The following is a 10760-nucleotide window of genomic DNA, read 5'->3' as shown; positions in this document are numbered from 1 at the left end:
GAGCAAACATGGAGGGCAATCTTTAAATCAATTTTTTCGTGGTCTTTATACACCTGAGCTATGGAACACAGCTTTAAGATCCTTCCTTCTGGGCACCAACCTCCTGCCACCCTGTCTCGGATGTTTGAAAAAGTATCCCCACTATGCCCCAGGAAGTGTTCACAACGTGGTACTTGGTACCATATGTGGTGGGAATGCCCGGTAATTCAGGTGTATTGGGCTGAACTGCTCAGCTGGATCAAAGATATCGTGGGTATGAGCCCGTCCCTTCTCCCTTTGGAGATCCTCCTAGGTACGCCCATGCCTGACACTGAGCTGTATACCTTCCAGAAAGTGCTAATGGCGATGTTGAGAGCGGGGAGACTGGCTCTGGCCCAGAAGTGGAAGAGCGCCTCTTCTCCTTCCAAGGCAGAGTGGCTCAACAAGCTACTGGCCATCTTTATGTATGAGAAACATTGAGCTATAACCAACGATACAATGCCTTCTTTTTTTTGCAGGACTGGACTATCGTTCTTCTGAATGATGAATGTGAAGCCATGAGACTGTGACCCTGTGGTGCTCATTGAGCTACTACATCTCAGCCTCCGCTGTTCACTGCTTGTTTTTCTATAACTTTATGTCATTGATATAGGGTTGGACCCCACTGTCTCAATTACCCTGGAAAATGTTATTAAGTGTCTAGTTCTGTTTCTTTGCCTCCTATACCTATGGCCCGGTGGAGCCTGATTAATCTATGTGCGGGGGGAGGGGAGGGAGGTGGGAGTTGGGGACGACAAATGGCATTTCTTTTTTTCCTAGTTAATGTAATTGATGTTTTACGCCAGGAGCCTCCTGGCGTTTCTGTTGTATGATGCAATGCTTAATAAAAACAAAGTTTAAAAAAAAATATAATAATCTTCAAAATACAAGAAACCCAAGAAGAAAACACAACACTAGAGAACTGCCTTTGCGATGTATAGAATTGGATGAACTCCAACCACCTCAAAATTAACCGAGGCAAAACAGAGATAATGATCATCACAAAAAACGGAGAAGACAACAACTACATCCCTTAGCCAAGAGAACTTGGTATGACCCCAGTGCCATTGTCGATTGTAAAAAACCTGGGGGTCTTGATTGACAACAATCTCACTCTAGAGCCACAAGGAAACGGTCTACTTAAGAAAGGCTTCTTTCTTCTCCGTGCAGCAAAACGGATCCTGCCATACCTGTCATCCAACAACAAAATACTTACCATCATTGCTCTCGTCATGTCCAGAGTAGATTACAATAGCTTATACCTGAGTATGCCTGAATGACTTCTAAATAAACTACAACGCATACAAAATGCGGCAGCCAGACTCCTTCTCAAACTACCCCGAAGAGAACACATCACACCTGCACTAAAAATACTACACTGGCTACCAATATAATAACAAATATAATTCAAATCAATGTGCATCATGCACAGAGCAATACACAACCAACGCGCAGATTTCCTAAGGGATAAATTACCATTACATCAGCCAACAAGAACACTCAGATCAAGCAATGACATCTGCCTAGAACCGAAACCCTACAACCGAAGAAAACTTGGAGGTTCCTCTTTCTCTCACCAGGCACCGAAAAATTGGAATGACTTACCAAAGGATATATGGAACACAAAAAAATACCTACTGTTCAGGAAACTACTCAAATCTTGCCTCTTCACTGCCTAATTAGAAGACCACCCACAAGAACACACACACTGCTAAAACAATGATGAATGAAGATACCGATCCCGGTTCCCAACAAGCAATCGATTACAAGCAGTATCTAAGGAACGCACTCCATGACATACCATACGACAGAATGAGAGACATCCACAAGAGGAGGACACTGAAGACAGAATAAATGGACTAGACAGACCGAGACAGAAGCACCTGGATGACTTACCCATAGCATCCTGGCCCTGTACCACACCCGTAGCTCCAGAAGGCCAATTCACATGGATAGTAGGGAAAGGGGCCACCCAACCCCTCCTCCGATACCAAAGGAGGAGAATAGATACAGCAATCACATTATACTTAGTTCATTAGTATACAACAGGGAATGCGCTGCGCTAAAACCCACAACAGTCAGACGGTCAAGAAAGGATAGTAGCAACTATCCCCACCGTTAGTAATATAATTTAAACCGAACAAGATGTGCCACAACCAGGATTCTCACCCCACTAACCCCACCTTCAGATCTCTGCATACCTAACTCACCGGAAAATTCACACACCCTACTCTCGCCCAGCAAACCGCACACACTTCATCACACCATATGAACAACAAACTAACAACACATAAACAGCACCAACTGCACACGTGGTCTCGCCCCCGTCCAACACTTACACCAAAGTACAGCGCGCGCTGTATACCGAGCTGAGCCTGCCAACAGCACAACACCTCTCTCACTCTCCTACTCCCTCTTCTCCCGACTAACCCAACTCCGCCCCTTCTTGTTTACAGATCCGTCCAGAGCGCCTGGGGAACAACTCCGTTGGAGACGGTGCACAATATAAATACCTTTAACATTTAACTTATTGATGAAAAAGTTGCTAATAGAATTGCATTTGTCTTTAGACTTGGGGCTTATCGGATCAAGCAGTGGGTTAGAGTAGTGTTTGACTTCTGCGAAGATGGCTTTAGTCCTTTTGGTGGCCTCAGAGATAATTGATGAGTAATAAGTGGTTTTGGCTTTAATGGTGAGAGACTGGCTCCTAATCTGTGAGTCCTTGATGGTGAAGAGCTGCTGATTGTTCTTCTGCATTTTACCAGTGATAGGATGGGCATGCTTATTGTTGGTTAGTTGTTTAATGTTCCACAGAGCAAAGTTTATAACTCTGATGTGACATAGTTTCTTGTGGGCATATGTGCCAACCAGTTCCGTTATGATTTGGTTGAGAGTTTAGAAGACCGTTGAAGTTAGGGTTGATTTGAGATGCGTATTTGTGCTATAGTACTTCCAAGGGAAGTCCTAACGGAGTGACGGGGAGTGCAGTGAATTGCATGTTATTCAACTTTGCTGGCGGGTATGGAGATTTGTTATCGTTTTATTTGACATTCACTACAAGCAAACGGCAAATAAAAGGTTTACTGTGCGTGGCTGACATTAGGGTGGCAGCATTTCACCAAATAAGTGCGCTTATGGTGACCTGCATCATTTTACAGAAACTCTGGTAAATATGTTGTCATCCGTCACCATGGGGCGAGTGCATCTCTCTTAGGTGGAGTATGTAAACTAAGGAGCCTGCCTTGCAGGTCTAGTGGGATTTTTAAGAATTTGCAGGGCCAGAGGGACTCGACATAGTGAGCTTACCCTGTCCAATGTTGACATTGAAGCTATGTGTAAGGCGGATGGGGGTGGCAGAATGGCCAGCCCAGTAAAGTGGTATAGGGTTCAAATATTGTAGCAGAGAAGTAACTTTCTAGAGTGCATCTGATGATTTCTCCTCCTGCTTATTTGTGATTCCGAAGAAGAACAAGGTGAGGTGCTGAGAAACATTTTGGTTCTTCCGCATTTTAAAACGTTTTGGTCCAAACCCAAGTTGGACAATCCACCTCAAATCCTATCTGCTCTTCAAGAGAGGGGACTGGATCTTCAAGGTACATACATGTGCATTCCCATATGGGTCTCACATGGACAATTCCTCCATTTCATTTTCAAAAGCTATATTTTGTAAATCCAGGTACTCACTTCCGGGCTTGGGTCTTCCCCCAGAATATTCACAAATGTAATGTTGATGGTTGCAGCCTATCTTCGTCAACAGGGATTCACATATTCCCTTATGTGAACGTTTGGCTTTGAATAAAGTTCTCCTAGCCCAAGCTAATACTAGGTAACAGGCTGAGGACTCTTTGGAACCTGCCCACAGAGATGATTAAGGTGGGGCTTCAGCATCCTGAGGCCACCTCAGGAGCTTATAATCGAGTTCTGGTCCGCTAGGGTATTCTGCCATCCCCTGGGGTTTTTCTAAGATTTCTCTGCACATCCTCTTCCGGGATTCCTCTAGAGGGCTCCTTGATGCCTTGTGTTTCACTAGGCAAAGCAGCAAGACCTAGCGCTAAACACGCTGGAGTAGCACTGCAGGATGGTTCACAAAATGACCCCTTGTGTTAAGTCTCCCAAAGCCGCCATTTGGATCCTTCCACAAGTGACATGCAGTCCTTCCCGGTAATTGTCTCAATCGGGTTCTGGCTCTTTAGGACATATCAGGGTGATGTGGCCCTCAATGCTGGGTATAGTGGGAAGGATCACCCAATATTGCTCGCAGTGAGGATTTCTGTCCCCCCGCCCCTTTCTGGGACATCACAGCTGAAGACCCTTTCTTCTTCCCAGGATGTTGACAATAGTAATTATATGTATTCTGACAGTCTCCCGCTTGCAGTACTTGGACCCCTGTGTGCTGCTGCTACTTGAGGACTGTTTGGTTGCGCTCCCTTTTTCCGGGTGCTAATACCATTCAGGTTGCTCGGAACCCAGGCTGAATCTACCAATTAAGTGTGCGTTCCGAGGCACCTGCCAGCTATTTCCCCCCTCACTGCCATCTCCACCACCCTCCCTTGCCTAAATGTACTCCCGTCTCTCACACCCCCAGCCTCAGTTACCTGCTTTCTATTGTCTGCATCAGCACTGCCGCCACGTTTCTTTCTGCTCCTGCTTCCTGGCAGCCATTGAAATGGAAGAGGAGCTCGGTATTGTGCCCTGCCTTCCAAATCCATGGTGGCAATCTTAGTAAAGTATTTTGATTCAAAGTCCTGTTCACTGGATCAAAATACAATGCTTTTAGCACCCCAAGTTACCGGCTTGGCAACCCGGGATGCTAATAGTGTTCATACCCTCTCCGGCATGCCTGATTGGGAGTTATTGGCCTGGGGACCCTCTTTAAACGCCCTTGCTACGCTCAGGTTTATAACTCTGGCCCCAGGCCGATAACACCTGATCCTGCCCACTGTATCGGGTGTGAGCGCTTAATTATTAGCATGCAGGTTCCAACAGTACAGGTGAACAACTTTTGTAAATATTCCTTTTATCGGCCACATTGTCACCATATCTCGATGCTGGGTTAGCACCAAAGTATCTTTGGCACTTGTCATACACAGAAGTTCACAAAGCTGTTTATGAGTCAACTTTGCCATTCAACGTGGGTGGAGGCACCTGCACCTTAATGCACTGTTCCAAGTGTTTGGGAGGAAAGTGCGACATAGGGGTCCATTCAAGATTGTAAGCGTTCAGCCACCCTTTGCTCTCTGTAACAGCAACGTCTAGTGCACCCTTCATAGATTGTGTAGGGAAGTCTAATTCATAAGAAAAGATGCAGAGCAAGGAATCCTTTTAAAAACAACAAATAAGCTGCAGCCTGTGCTCACCAGTTGGAAAACACATGGAAAATGTTTTGCAGTACCTCAAATATGTGTACCATGGGACCTCCACCAAAAGTAACTCCAGGGAAGAAAAAGCAATCCAAGAAACGGAGCGTACACCATGCAAGAGGTAACAGCAAATTTATTGGACCCAAACAGCTGGGAAGCCCAGTTCAGACAGCCCTGTGGAACTGAATGAAATGAACTGTCAATGCTGCCCACTGCAGCTAAACATTTTATACCCAAATTACAGAATTCTTATATGACATTTTAGTTTGGGTTGAATGTTTTTTGGCAAAATAATCATACTGACACTCCTTATGACATCACAAACCTTCCCACACCTCCCCATAATTACGTGATTGTGCTGATCCGTCAAAAACACTTGTTTGCCATTGGTAGGCATTGCCCAATATATAAATGGATAAACTGCTGCATACTGTTTGAACATAACATCTTGAGATGGCAGGGGGGCAAGAAATTCACACTGAGTCTGACCAATGATGTGCCCCCGGAGATCAGCGAGGACACAGTACAATGTTGCACCCTAGGGACACCGAAACATCTCCCCACTGATCAGCTCCCTGCCGTGCCCCCCTTAATCCCTGCCCCATTTCTCTGGGCCCCCTGCTCCCTTCTCCCACCTTGCTGCTAAGTGTAGTCTGAAAAGATTATACCACACCGTGGCTAGATTTTAATTAACTGTTTGATTTCTATTTCTCTGCCAATTCTTCTTGCACACCCATGTGCCTTGTCCGTTGGCCTCGAAAGTATCTCTTGGAGTGACTTTGCTGGGACTGCATTCTCCTGGAAAACTTAGCCTTGTGATATTTCTGTGCACTGTTTCTGCTGACTATTCAAAAAAACACACTGCCGTCACCACAGCATGCAGCCCTTTTATTATGAGCTTTCCTAATGTGGTCCCACAATAAAATGACCTCTCTACTGTTCACATTTTGCTCATAGCCCCCCCTCATATACCCCCTATGGCACCCTGCACCCCCACCCTGTGTCCACACTGGGCAAACTACCCCACTGCTACACCAAATCGCCCAGCCTTCCTAACGTTCCACCATGGGAATTCTCGTGCAACGCTTCTTCTGTGTTCCCCTATGCACTCTGTGTTCAATGGCTTCCCCATTCCTGATGTCACCACCCACGTCACTCTTGACGTCACCAGGTTACTTGCAGAATTTATACATGTGCCCCTCCTTGGCAGTGTTGAACCTTTACAACATTCCCGCCGTCGATTGATCTATCGATCAACACATTTTGGACTGCGTTCTCTGTAGTCTTTTCCTTTGGTATCAATATCTTTGTTACCCTATGCAAACGCCCCCCTTGAGCCTCATACTCCTCTGGTGAGCAACCCATTATCATACGAGCTTCCCCATAAGCTGAACAGAGTACCCAAAAGGCCTCATAGTTCTCTATAACCAGGGGTGCCATTGTGAGCATTCCGGTGGACCATACTCGAGAATTTCTGTTTGTGTGCGTCATACACAGGTTGTCCTTTCCCTGGCCTTGTCAACATTCAGGGGCATCATATATTTCCGACCCTCCCCTGACAAATTCTTAATCCTAATTGGCATGCACAAAAGGTGATGAGTAGCAGAATGAGGATTGGGATTGCTTTCTTGAAAATGTTAGCCAACCACATGGGGACCCAAGTGAAAAGACTGTTGAGCCATTTGTCAGATGTTATTGTGCTGGTTTCTTTTGTCAGTCCCATGGAGTGTTTGCAGCAATGCGGTGGGGCCTGATATGAGTTGTTTCGAATTCAGGGATTCCAGGTTGTCAAGGAGATGATGGGTCATGGTGTCGAGCCAGATGTTAAGATCACCAAGAACAGTGAGAGTCGGATGAGGGATCAAGATGGCAGATACAGAGTCACTCGGAGAGTCTGCAAAGGTTCTGTTATAGCCCGGGTGTCTGTAAAGTAGGAGGAAGCTGGGGGAGAAAGGAAAGGATTTGAATTTGACTACCAGGGATTCGCAGTCATTGCAGGGTTGGTTCTTGACGTAAGGGTGTGAGGTGAGGTTTGTGGAGGGTGGCTATTCCACCTGCTCTACTGGATCTGTTGTGGGTGATCGGGAAGTAGCCAGGACGAAAGCCTCATGTGCAGAGGGGTTGGAAGTCGTTGGAGAGGCAAGTTTTGGTGATGAAAAGGATGTCTGGGTTTTCATCGCAGATGAGGTCAAAAATCATGTGTTTGTTTCTGGCTACTGATAGGTGTTGATAAGGATGGATGAGAGGGGTGAGGGGGGCAATGTCCTGAAAGGGAGGGGCTTAAGGAGGGAGATGCTGCAGGTAGGGATGGGGGCATGATATGATAAGTCATTTATAACGCGCCTGTACACAAGTGTTTCTAGGCACGACAAGACAAGGGAGGGAAGACATAGGGAGGACAAAACATCTTACTAGGCATTGTGTCATTCAGATCGTGCAAGTGCGGCAGCACAAAGTGCTGGGGGGAGGGAGAAAGGGGAAATGCTAGGTAGAGTGAAGGGGGAAGTGCAATCAGGGCAGCGCAGGTCTGGGTAAGTGCAAGGAGGCAGGGGACTGTAGGGTTACAGTTACTGCCCCTAAGTGCACGGTAGGCCCGGAGGCAGTGCAGGGGAGACTGGTCATGGAGGAGCCTGGTACCCAGTGAGACTCTGAGGGTAGCCATGCAACCAATCAGCGCAGCAGAAAGATAGGGGAGAGAGAGAAAGCAGCGGCGAAAAGGAAGGTCTTAAACTGCTTCCGGAACTTCAGGTGGCCCAGCTCAAGTTTGAGAGGGGTGGGGAGGCCATTCCAGAGGGAAGCACCTGCAGAGGAGAGAGATCTACCTCCCACTCTCTGCCTGGAGAAGCATCTGACCCTCAGAGAGTTTGAGGTGGCTGAGCGAAGGGCTCAAGAAGGAAGGTGTTTTGGAAGAGAGAGTTAGATGTAGTGTTGCCCCGGCCCCAGAAAGCCTTGTGGACAATGCAGAGGGTCTTGAACTTGATCCTTGCAGCCACCGGGAGCCACTGGAGAGATTTCAGGGCTGGAGAGATACAGTCCCTGAGCTTGTGGCCAAGGACAAGTCTTGCAGTCCTGTTCTGGATTAGTTGCAGAGGGCAGAGAGTAGAGGAAGGCATATTGAGAAATGCACTGTTGCAGTAGTCCAGTTTAGCGAGAACCAGGGCTCTGGAGACAGTGAGCTTCTGGGGGAAAGTGAGAAAAGGAAGAATAGCTCTGAAGGGGTGCAGCTGTTAGTGGGCCTTCTTGTCAAGGTCTGTGATGTGAGGAGAGAAGAAGAGAGTGGAGTGGAAGATGACACCAAGTTTGTTGCCTCACAGGAAGGCAAAGGAAGAGGGCCCAAGGAGGGCGGCCAGAGTGAGAGAAGGAAAGCAGGAGCAGGGGTCCCAATGAAAAGGATCTCAGTTTTACTGGCATTAAAGCAGAGATCGTTGGAGGCGTACCAATCCTGAATCATGGATAGACAGTCAGGGAGGAGCGAGAGAGGAGAGGAGGCTGAGGGGAGCCTGAAAGAGAGCGGAGTAATCCGCATAACACAATGTTAGAGGAGAAGGTAGAGATCAGGTGGGTCAAAGGGGCCAAGTAGACCTTGAAGAGCCAGGGTGAGAGGTTAAAGCCCTGGGGACCACCACATGTGTAGAGGGAGGTGTTGGAGAGAAAGGACCCAAGTTGGAGGGTCAGTCCAGGAGGAAGGAGGTCAACCACTCCAGGGCCTGATCCAAGATGCCCAGGTTCTCACAGAGTCGATTGATCAGGATGATGTGATTAACCATGTCAAAAGCAGAGGAAAGGTCCAGGAGGGTGATTAGTGAACAGATCTTCACGGGTGTTCAGGAGAGCAGTTTCCGTGCCTCTGGTTGCTCTGAAGCCAGACTGAGGGTCATGGAGACAACCAACAGATTCAGTGTTGAGAGTAAGCTGGGAGATGGGGGTGCAGCTGTTAGTGGGCCTTCTTGTCAAGGTCTGTGATGTGAGGAGAGAAGAAGAGAGTGGAGTGGAAGATGACACCAAGTTTGTTGCCTCACAGGAAGGCAAAGGAAGAGGGCCCAAGGAGGGCAGCCAGAGTGAGAGAAGGAAAGCAGGAGCAGGGGTCCCAATGAAAAGGATCTCAGTCTTACTGGCATTAAAGCAGAGATCGTTGGAGGTGTACCAATCCTGAATCATGGATAGACAGTCAGGGAGGAGCGAGAGAGGAGAGGAGGCTGAGGGGAGCCTGAAAGAGAGCGGAGTAATCCGCATAGCACAATGTTAGAGGAGAAGGTAGAGATCAGGTGGGTCAAAGGGGCCAAGTAGACCTTGAAGAGCCAGGGTGAGAGGTTAAAGCCCTGGGGACCACCACATGTGTAGAGGGAGGTGTTGGAGAGAAAGGACCCAAGTTGGAGGGTCAGTACAGGAAGAAGGAGGTCAACCACTCCAGGGCCTGATCCAAGATGCCCAGGTTTTCACAGATTCGATTGATCAGGATGATGTGATTAACCATGTCAAAAGCAGAGGAAAGGTCAAGGAGGGTGATGAGTGAACAGATCTTCACAGGTGTTCAGGAGAGCAGTTTCCGTGCCTCTGGTGGCTCTGAAGCCAGACTGAGGGTCATGGAGACAACCAACAGATTCAGTGTTGAGAGTAAGCTGGGAGATGGCCAGATTTTCCAGGAATTTGCCCAGGAATGGAGTGATAGAGATCGGGCAATAGTTTGCCAGACCGGTAGGATCAGCAGAAGGCTTTTTAAGGAGGGCATGCGCAAGGGAGTGCATGAGCAGAAAGGGGAAGTTCCAGTGGCAAAAGAGTGATTGCAGAAATCGGCCAAGGCTGAAGTGAGGGTGTTAATGTGGGCCTTGATGTTTCTGGAGGAGCAGGAGAGCACCTGTTTGGATAGACACTTTCATAGATCAGACTTGTCTAGAAAAATTGTCAGGTGTAGTCAGAGAGAAAGAAGAGAAAGGAGGAGGAGAGGGAGAGGCTGCCAGAGGGGGGCCGAGAGAGGTAAAGGGAGAGGAAGACGAGAGCGAGGAAAAGATGTCCTGAGTTTTAGTGGTGAAGTGAGAAGCCAGAGCCGGACAGAGGGCCTTGGAGGGAACAGGAGAGGTAGAGACTGCAGAAGGATTAGCCAGCTCCTTGCAGATTTTAACTTTGTTTATTTTAAATCAAGGCAGGATGGCAGATATACAAATCATGACATATCACAAGCAATGCTTATTCAGGTTCTTCGATCCCCAGTCCTCATTTCCCCCATCAGGCTTCCTCCCTCCCACCTCCCTTCGGCCTCTTCCCCCCTCAGGTTTGGAGGCGGAATTTTCCCTTCTGGGTTGTCCAGTTCGCCCCTTAGCGTCTATGTGTCTTCTCCAGGGTCCTCTTGGTGTTTCAAGATCCATCGGGCCCTGGTCGGTTTGT

This window comes from Ambystoma mexicanum, chromosome 5q (genome assembly GCF_040938575.1).
Source record: "Ambystoma mexicanum isolate Mex_15411 chromosome 5q, UKY_AmexF1_1, whole genome shotgun sequence".
In the NCBI taxonomy this organism is placed as follows: Eukaryota; Metazoa; Chordata; class Amphibia; order Caudata; family Ambystomatidae; genus Ambystoma; species Ambystoma mexicanum.
This window is presented reverse-complemented; position numbering follows the sequence as displayed.